This window comes from Topomyia yanbarensis, chromosome 2 (genome assembly GCF_030247195.1).
Source record: "Topomyia yanbarensis strain Yona2022 chromosome 2, ASM3024719v1, whole genome shotgun sequence".
Taxonomy (NCBI): Eukaryota; Metazoa; Arthropoda; class Insecta; order Diptera; family Culicidae; genus Topomyia; species Topomyia yanbarensis.
Window position 1 is genome coordinate 156,387,255 of NC_080671.1, and position 10,926 is coordinate 156,398,180.

Here is a 10,926-nt window from a genome sequence, read left to right on the forward strand (position 1 = left end):
GTTCAGAAATTCCATTATTTGCGATCGGCCCTGAAAGGTGAGGCGTTAAAGCTGATCGAAACTATAACCTTGACAGCCAACAGCTACGAAATTGCTTGGGAAACAGTAAGGAAGCGGTATTCGAATGATTATTTATTAAAAAAAAGGCACATGCAAGCACTTTTGGATTGCCCTAAAATAAAGAGAGATTCTTCCGCATCAATCCTAGGAATTGTCGATGAGTTCGAGCAACGGACAAAAAGGAGGAGACTGATTATTGGGGAGCATTATTAGTTCATTTAATGTGTTCAAAGCTCGATGATGCTTCGTTGAAGTCCTGGGAGGATTGTGCTGTTGAATTTGATAACCCGCGGTACGATCAACTCAAAAACGATCTAGAGTACTGGAAGCAGTTCAGGTTGACATGAAAAATTCTCACGCCATAGCGGTTGCTCCAATGGATAAGCGTGCGATGCCACATAGATCTACGTCACATTCAGCCACGGAGCCAATTCAGTACCGCTGCCATTGCTGTGGTGATATGCACTCACTGGTTCGATGCCCTGCATTCCAGCAAATGTCGGTTGAAGAGAGATTAAGAATGGTCAACACAAAACGATTATGCAGCAACTGTTTCCTCTCTGAACATTGGGTGAGAAATTGTTCATCAACCTACACATGCAGAACCTGCGGAAAGAAGCATCACACCATGATTCATCCTGGATTCACTGCAGCAGGCGGCGTTGCACATGCGGTAACTTTTGAAGAGGGATCACTTAACTCTGGAAGGCGCAATGGCGAAGAGGAAGATGCAGTTGTAGTAAATTCGTCAAGCGTCAGTCGTTCTCCAAAGAACACTCAAGCGTTGTTGTCGACGGTAATAGTAGCGATACCTGATCCCACAGGAAAACCGGTACTCGTTGGAGCTCTTCTCGACAGTGGATCACAGATCAATATTTGTAGTGAGATATTATGCCAAATTCTTAAGATGAAGCGTAGGGTGGTAAACCTTCCTATATCGGGTGTTGGACAATCTGTTGCACAGGAAAGGTACTCTGTTAATGCTGTAGCCACTTCCCGAGTTTCCAACTACTCGCGATCCATGAGTTTTGTGGTTCTTCCATCTGTAACGAGAAATTTACCAATAACAAACGTCGAAGCAAATAATTGGAATATTTCCGGAAAGCTGCAACTTGCCGACCCAACGTTTCACAAGTCTGGTAGAATAGATATGCTAATTGAGGCTGAATGGTTTTACGAGTTTCTTGTAACAAGTGAAAGGGCCAAAATTGAACTTGGGCCCAACTTACCAATTTTAATTAACACGGTTTTTGGATGGATTGTTTCGGGCAAAGCAACAGCAGGAGGAGAAAACACAGTACTGTGTCACGTATTATCTGAGGAGAACACGTTGGAATTGCTAGAAAAATTTTGGCAAGTAGAAGACCTATCAGATCAACCAGCGTGGACAAAAGAGGAAACAGATAGCGATGAATATTCCATACGAACCTTTGCGCGTTCATCCGAAGGACGCTATGTAGTCAAATTGCCAAAACGAGTAAATTTCAAGAACATGTTGGGAGACACTGCATTTTTCGCATTCAACCGGTTTCAACATTTTGAAAGGCGCCTTTCACGGGACGCCAAATTAAAGGAACAGTATGTAAATTTCATGCAGGAATATTTGGAATTGGGTCACATGAGAAAGGTCGCGGAAATTAATTCGGTTTCTGAGCTGAACGAAAGGCAGATAGAAGGATGCTTTTTGCAACATCATCCGGTTATTAAAGATTCGAGCACTACCACAAAGGTTCGGGTGGTGTTTGATGGATCAGCAAGGACCTCATCGGGATATTCGCTCAATGATGCTTTGGCTAAGGGTCCAGTTATACAGGAGGAGCTCCTTACACTGCTGATTCGGTTTCGAAAACATCAGGTTGGACTAGTGGCTGACGTCGAAAAGATGTACCGACAGGTGGTGGTTCATCCAGAGGATACGACATATCAGCGAATATTCTGGAGATTCGCCCCGAATGAACCTGTAGGAATTTACGAGCTGCAAACAGTAACGTATGGGCTTACACCATCTTTATTTCTCGCCACACGCGCATTGCAGCAGCTAGCAGAGGATGAAAAGCAAGATTATCCATTGGCAGGAGACATTGTAAAAAAGGACTTTTATGTTGATGATTATATCGGTGGTGAATCTAACGTTCAAAGGGCGATTCAAGTGAGGAAGGAATTGGAACAAATTATGGACAAGGGAGGTTTTAAACTTCGCAAATGGTGCTCAAACGCTCCTGAAGTACTTGCTGACATTCCTGCTTGTGATCTCGGAACCCAGCTGACAATCGATTTTAAACTGGAATCCGGCGAACATGTCAAGACACTGGGAATTACTTGGGAACCAGCAACGGACAAACTCAGGTTCAACTTCTCCACGTCAAACAGTCAAGTATCTTGGTATAAACGCAAAATTCTCTCAGCCATCGCTAGCCTATTCGACCCCCTGGGAATAGCGGCACCGGTAATCGTTATGGCGAAAATATTCATGCAAGAGTTAGCACTACTTCAAGTGAAGTGGGATGAGCCCCTCCCACAACATATCGAAAGGCAATGGAACAAATTTTACTGCAAGCTTAATTTGTTGGGGAAATTGCAAGTACCACGATACGCCTTCGTTGAGGAAACGATGAAAAGCGAAATTCATATTTTTCGGATGCTTCAGAAAAGGCTTATGGAGCATGTTTATATATAAGAAGTGAAAACCTCAATAAGGAAGTAGGGGTGAGGTTGATTGCAGCCAAATCGCGGGTCGCTCCTCTCAAGCGATTGACCCTACCCAGATTGGAACTCTGTGTCGCCCGAGAAGCAGCAAAATTGTATGCGAAAGTTACTAGGGCTCTTGCAATGACCACACTAGCGCTTTTTTGGTCTGATTCTACAATCGTACTCCAGTGGATACAATCCCCGCCAAATACATGGAAAACCTTTGTTGGAAATCGGGTGTCTGAAATTCAAACATTCACTTTCGGACACAACTGGAATCACGTGGCGGGAAAGGATAATCCAGCTGATCTTGTTTCAAGAGGGATGAACGCAGAGCTGTTTTTAAAAAGCGACCTGTGGCAGCGAGGACCGGAGTGGATTAGTAAAACAACAGAAGAATGGCCAAAATATGATAGAATCAGTGACCGTCGAATTCCACATGAAATGCTAGAAGCCAGACAGCAGGTGGTAGCTCTGTCGGCTATACCAGATATCAACCCGCTATTTTCACGCTTTTCCAGTTTGCAACAATTACTAAGAACCGTTGCATACTGTATTCGCTTTGCACGAAATTGTCGTTCGCGGACCAGTCGTATAACTAATGACTACCTAACCGTTGATGAGCTTAGGTCTAGTAAATTAGCTCTTACCAGATTGGTACACCAAGAGCAGTTTCTCGAGGACATCAAAGAACTGCGCGCCTCACGTTTCGTTTCTTGTAAGTCTGCCATCCGCTTGCTAAAACCGTATCTTGATGAAGATGGCATCTTAAGAGTGGGCGGAAGGTTGCATAATTTTGGCGAGTCGTACCAAACTAAACACCCATCAATCATTCCGAAGTCACACCCTTTCACCAAACTAATAATTGAACACTATCATCGGTTGAGCATCCACGGTGGTCGCCGGTTGACTTTGTCTCTCGTACGACAGGAATTCTGGCCACTTCATGGAAAAAGAGCAATAAATTCAGTCCTAAGAATTTGCCATCGATGCTGCCGAGCCAACCCCATTCCGGTGCGACAACCTTTTGGACAACTGCCATCTGCCCGGGTTTCCCCTAGTCGACCATTTTCTATTACTGGAGTGGACTACTGTGGTCCTGTTTATCTGAAACCTCTACATAGGAAGGCTGCTCCTGGAAAGGCATACATCGCTGTTTTTGTTTGCTTCAGCACAAAAGCAGTGCATTTAGAGCTTGCCACTGATCTGTCAACTCCTTGTTTTCTTTCCGCCCTCCGTTGGTTTGTGGGCCATCATGGATTGCCTGCGGAAATGCACTCAGATAATGGCAAGAATTTCGCTGGAGCGAAAAACGAGTTGTACGATCTGCATCGCATTCTTAACAGTCCTGCCAGTCAACAGCAAATTGCCACCGAATGCGCGGCGCAAGGAATTAAATGGTTCTTTATACCCCCGAAAGCTCCCAATTTTGGCGGACTTTGGGAGTCTGCTGTACGCTGCACTAAATCTGCAATAAAAAGAGAACTTGGAATTCATCGATTATCTTCAGAGGATATGCAAACACTTCATGTGCAGATAGCCGCTGCAATGAACTCGCGGCCATTAACTCCACTCACTGACGATCCTGACGACATAAACGTACTCACTCCAGCGCACTTTTTGATTGGCACAAGCATGAAAACGCTACCAGAAGTGGATTTGAGGAACGTCAACATGAATAGATTGGACCACTATAAACAAACGCAGTACATTTTCCAAAGGTATTGGCAGAGATGGCGTAAGGAATATCTAGCCGAACTACAAGCATCCGATCGAAGACATCGAGCCACTGTGATAAAACCTGGTTCTGTAGTAATCCTTTGCGATGAGTATTCGCCACCTGTTCAGTGGCACCTTCCTAGAATCATTGATGTGCATCCAGGCCCCGATTGAGTTGTTCGAGTGGTTGCTTTGCGGACCTCAACTGGAACTTATACCCGACCAGTATCAAAAATTTGCTTACTACCGGAGGATCAACGCGCTGAAAAATCGCAGTCGGACAACTGTTCCACTTCTGCATAACGATGCGATATCATAAATCATATTATTACAAGGCCTGATTGGACAGGCTCAGAAGGTGAGTACCTGTCCAACAAATGTACATTAACTTTCAGCTCTACCCGACTCTCTTTGATTTTTTATATTTACCTCTATACGATGGGAGCGGAACGAAAACAACCTGGCAAACAACCAAATGTAGATTACAACCATTCTGCACCACTGGATTTTCGCACAAATGTACTCATCACGATGCTTACCTGCATTTCGCTGCGACTTTCGTCTCTCTAGTATGACATTTCATTTGTTGTGTATTGTTTTGTTGAAACGTGATTTCAAGGGGGCCGGCTATGACAGCATCTACAAACATTTGCCATAACACTATACTAGCACTCAGCCATCAACCTTATCACAATCGATTTTGGTTGATAAGGCGAGGGAAATTATAAACCATCATGATAACCGATTCAATACATGCGCAGTAGTCAAGTCGGCCTACGGTAGCTAGTTAAGGCATTATAATGTTAGCTAGGTATCAGTAGCGGTAGTCGTTTCTCCAAGTTCAATATTAAAACTAAACTCAGGCGTTTTGTAAGCAAGATAGATTTAAATTTTTTGGATAATATATATAAATAGAGCATGAGATCAATAAAGGTTGGTTGTTCGTCAAACCGTAATGAAATTTCGTTTCTGTGAACCGGAAGAGAAAGTCGGTCATTCGGAACCTGCGGACGATACCAACGGAGATTCAACTTAATACTTCTTGATCCGTCGAACCGATCCCCACAGACAATTAAATTATTTTTCTTATTTTCACTTATAGTGATAATACGATGCATTTAGTGCCACCTAGCGACGAAAATGCGAGCTAATAGGTTTTCTCCATGTAAATTGTCGATAAATACCATACAAACTTCAGGCACGTTGGTCCGGTAGCTAGACTTGTTTGATTTGTTTCAAATTTAGTACAAGTACTCCTGGTGGGACTAGGAATCGACCAAGGTGTGGGTCGATTATGTTTTCAAAAATTCATTATTTTTCTGGGCACTCTAGTGGGCACGTTGTATTCGCGGCACTTCTGCAGAAGCTGTCGAATCGCGAATATTTGGTTCGTGGTGGCGCGGGAACCCATGAATCCCGCTTGGTGGTGCCCCACGAACTCCCTTGCAAATGACAATTGTTGTGACAATCGGCGGCAAAGAATTTGGAAGAGGACCTTGTAGTGTGATCGCGCGGTAGTTGCAGCAATCCAATTTGTCACCTTTTTGTAGATTGGGCAAACGACACCCTCCGAAAGGACTCCTCCGGAAAAATCTCCTTCTCCCAAATTTTGGCGATTACCCAGTGCAGCGCTCTAGCCAGTGTCTCACCACCATATTTTAATAGTTCGCTGGGTAGTTGATCTACACCGGCAGCTTTGTTGTTTGTCAACCGACGGATCTCCTCCTTGACTTCTTGGAGATCAGGGGCTGGCAGCCCACAGTCTTCTTCGCGTGCTCCAAGATCCGTTGCCATACCGACTTCGTCCTCTGCTGCTTTACTGTTGAGGTGCTCGCCATAGTACTGCTTCCACCTCTCAATCACCTCACACTCGTTCGTAAGAAGGTTGCCGTCCAAGTCCTTGCACATATCGGCTTGCGGAACGTAACCTTTGTGCGAACTGTTCAGCTTCTCGTAGAACTTCCGTGTGTCGTTTACACGGTACAGTTGTTTCATCGCTTCGCGATCTCGTTCCTTCTGTTGGCGCTTCTTTGTCCGGAAGACCGAGGTTTGCCTGTTCCGTGCTTGTTTGTATCGCTTCACATTCTGTCTCGTTCCGTGCTACAGCATCCTCGCCCGTGCTGCATTCTTCTCCTCTATTAACTGCTTACATTTGCCATCGAGCCAGTCGTTTCCTCGATTCGGGATCACTGTGCCTAGTGCCGCTATAGCAGTACTTCATTTGGCGGAACGGATCTCTCTCCAGCCATTTTCAAGAGTAGCTGCGCCCAGCTGTTCTTCCATGGGTAGTGCTGATTTCAACCGCTGTGCGCAGTCTTGGGCAACCCCGGCGTCCCGAAGTTGCGCGATGTTGGGTTTTGGCGTCCGACTACGACGAATGTTGTACACCGTCGAGAGTTTTGAGCGCATGTAAATTGCAACTGGGTAATGGTCCGAATCTATGTTCGAACTGCGGTAGGTACGAACGTTGGTGATTTTCACGTCCCGTTGCGAACCGCCGTCGTACACCTCCTCCAGCTTCGCATAGAACGCTTTCTTCTCGTCGTCGAGTCTCCCATCGTTTCGGCAGTTTACGTTGATGATGCTATAGTTGAAGAAACGGCCTTTGATCCTCAACTTACACATCCTTGCGTTGCCGGTTCCCAGCTCGTCGGTGGTGCCACAGCTGTGGTAAAAAGTAGCCGCCCGATGCCCGCTTTTCCATACCTTTTGTCCTGCCAAGCAAAGTTCCTACAGTGCTACGACTTCAAAGTTGCGTGGTTGGAGTTCATCGTAGATTATCCTGTCGTAAGCTAGAAAGCAGAGTAATCTGCAGTTCCATGTTTCGAGTTTCCGATCGTAGTCCTTATTTCGTTGCGTAGGTGTTTGCCGATTGTTCCGATTCGTATTTTCTTCTGCATTGTTCGTAACGGTTAGTTTTCCAGGGCGGGTTGTTGGGCCTTCCCCAGCCCCCTATCTCGCCGGAGGACTATCGTGTCAACTCTGTTTAGAGTCCAACGCTGACACGAGGACGATTCATCAGCCGTCCCTAACATAGAGAACAGACGCTGTTTTGAGCCGCCCATAACATGGGGAACAGACGCTCGGATGGACTCACCCTCCGAAAAGAGGAGCCCCCATTCCCTGTCAGCATACGACCATGGTCCCACCGGGGTTGGTTACCGGACTTTTCCTATGGTTCCTCGTACCCCAGCTGGCACCGTGGGGAGGTAGGGATAGGAGTTACTGGACAAAAGGCTAAGGACCACTGTGACGATCCACCGGGCATGTATTACGCATTGCCCAGTCATTTACCAACCAATTTACCGCAAAGTACTCCGGATACTGAAAAAAAAACATCCGCTAGCCATCCCATGAAAAAACAAAGGGCAGAGTTTCGTAGCCCCACCTCCAACCTTTTTAGCAAGATGCAGAAGACTCGGAAGAGCACCCATATGCTTCCCATCGGACTTCGGACAAGACTTCAACAGAGCGTTCTCCAAGAAAGAATTAACGGCGGCTCTCGCTACACCCACGGCAACTCCGCGGGACTAGATGATGTCGGCTACCCTGTGCTGCAGCATGCGAGCAATACAGTCTACCCCGCGAGGTGGTTCTCCGGTAACTAACTAGCTGGGGAGTCACCGGAAACCTTGGGAACTGCATCAAAGACTTCCTCAACAATCGTCTTATCCGAGTGGGAGTCGGTAGTCTACAATCCAGAACATATGTGGAAGAAAACGGTATCCCATTCGTCCTTGCCGTCGCATTATATTTCTTCAGCATGAACTTCTTCTTTGCGTCTCTGCCGGGGGAGCTTATATTTTCGTCTACGCCGACGACATAATAATCTTCGTAGTGGAAGGATGAACCGGTCAAGGGCGGGTAAGCTCCAAACCGCAGTAAACGCCTTCGGAAAATAGGCTGAAGCAGCGGGATTCAACAAAGCCGCCGCCGAATGCTCAGAATCAGATTGTTGCAATTCCTATCGCCTAGCCACTAACAGACCGGTTAAACCGAGAAATACACTTATCCCTTTCCGCAGAGAACCAAAAATCCTCGGTATCACGCTGGACCGCCGTCTCACATTCGTGTCGCACTTCCGGACTGTCAAAAGGGACTGTGAAAGCATGAAACGCCTCATTCGAACCATCACTGCCCGGCATCCGATATGGAACAGGATAACTGCTCTGAACGTCAGCAGTGCGCTCATCAACAGCAAAATATTCTACGGTATTGAAAAAACCAGTCACAACTTGGACGGCATTATGAGTATCCTAGCCCTCCTGTACAACGGAACGACTCGGTTGGCCTCTAGCCTACTGCCGAGCACTCTTGGCATTCCCCCATTCGGTTGGCAGCCGCTAACATCACACTCAAGCGCGTTCTGGGATTTCTGAAAAGGATTTCTGGTAGTACTGGTCCCCTTTTGAAAACGGCTCAAAATATGTTCCTGGAATACACCGGCACAAACCTCCCAGAAATAACTCGCCTCCATATACCCGGGACCGATCCTGGTACACGAGAAGTTCGAACACCAACACCAACCTATCCAGGTCGCTGCGAGCAGACCGCCCTACTTAGAAACTGATATCTCAATAAAGTGAAATTTGTTTGCTAATTTTCAGTGAAGTATTTTCCGAGTCCAGCTATCAAATGTCACTTTTACAGAGATCTCAGCAAAAAATTATTTATCGAGATCTCAGCTGTTGAGATTTCGGCAAAAGATGCGAAAAACCTGAAATTCGGCAGATAAAATTAAGAGTGTATGTCGGTTATATCCGCCCTGGAAACGGGAACGTCACGCCACCCTTACATACAGGCTATATAGGATACCTGCGATCCGTTGACTCGATATGCTGGGTACCTGGTCACTGTGGGATAAGCGGGAAGAAAGGCCCGAAGATTATTGACCAAATTGTTCCCGTCGACGGATATTATCTCCCACTTCAAAACAGAAACCACGGCTCACTTTATTGCTCACTGGAGGAGCCAACCTGGCCACCTTCAAAAAATCGAGGAAGCGATGGACCGACCGAAGTAACAGACAAAAGATAAGTAATAATAAAAGATCAACAGAAAATACAAAATGGAATTTAAGTGTTTTCATATCATAAAGATGAGAGACATTTCTTTTTTTTGTAGATATTGCGACCATGCTTACTTTTATTTTTCTTAAAAGCTTAGGAATCATCCATAAATGACGTAGCATTATATGGGGGAGGGAGGAGTTTTCCATTTTGTGATGATGTGATGACGGGGGGGGAGAGTTACCGTCAAGCTACGTAATTACCAGGGGGTATTTAGAGGTTTGTGACAAAATGCTACGATGGGGGGGGGGGGGGGGGGGGGTGTTAAAAATTACTCAAAAAATGCTACGTCATTTATGGATGGCTTAAGTCATATATAAAAGTTTCCATTCTATACTTTTTGAACTGCACAATTATTAAATTATCAAAAGACATTTTTTGCTGAAATGCTGACATGCGCCACCCAAAATTTGACTGATTCGTTCAATTAAGGAGGAGCATGACAATTAAAATATTGTTAACACTCCTCCATAAAGACCCGCACAATGAGCTGGATTGGTAGAACCAAACCACATATACTTGTACGTACCGTTGTACTTTTCGCTCTAGTGACTTAGAAAGACATGATGAAAAATGACACACTTCACTGATGCGAACATATTATTCTAACGGGATGAACAAGCTATTTTTAGGTTATGTATTTGCCTATGCAGTCTTATTTGCAATTCAAAATGTTGTTTTGAATTACAAATAAGCCACCAAAGCCAAACACATTATCAAAAGATGAAAAAGACAAAACAAAAGCCTACTACAAAGAGCAATGTCTATTTTTCTTGCTTCCTAAAACCAACGTTCTGTCGAAGCAAGCAGTAAGAGCGGTATGTTCCATTGGTGAAATGATGTCCCGGTACGTTGATGGTTGCAACCAGATAAAAGTCACCGCCCGGTACGACACGCGCTCCGTTGATGACGACATAGCGAAAATTGATGTCAACAAGTTTAATTTTCATGCGCCCTCCTCTCCCCTTTTGCAATTGCTGTGCCACCACCGGGCTAAAGTGTGTTTTCCGGGCCGGGAAGTGTTTCTTTGATTATTCTCACCCAGCCGCAGTGGAGACGTGATGTGCCAAGGTTGAAGCGTGCAGCATTGCGGTTTTCTTTTGCTCTCGTGCGAAATTTCTTTGTTGCAGGGCATATCGATATGAGACCAAGATTTATCTCGCCGCACGCTGAAAGTTTGAGATGAACTGAATTGAATTTAGTTAGGAATTTAGCCCAGTCAACAGATGGTCACCGTAGGACAGCTAAAGTGCGTGTGGTTTTTTTTCTGCAAAGTAGTTATCCTCCAGAGCGAGAAATGCGAAGACGCCATATTTAGCCAGCGAAACTGTCAAATTCTTTTCGGATTGGATTATGCTGAAACAGTACTGCCAGGGATAGTTTCAGCGAA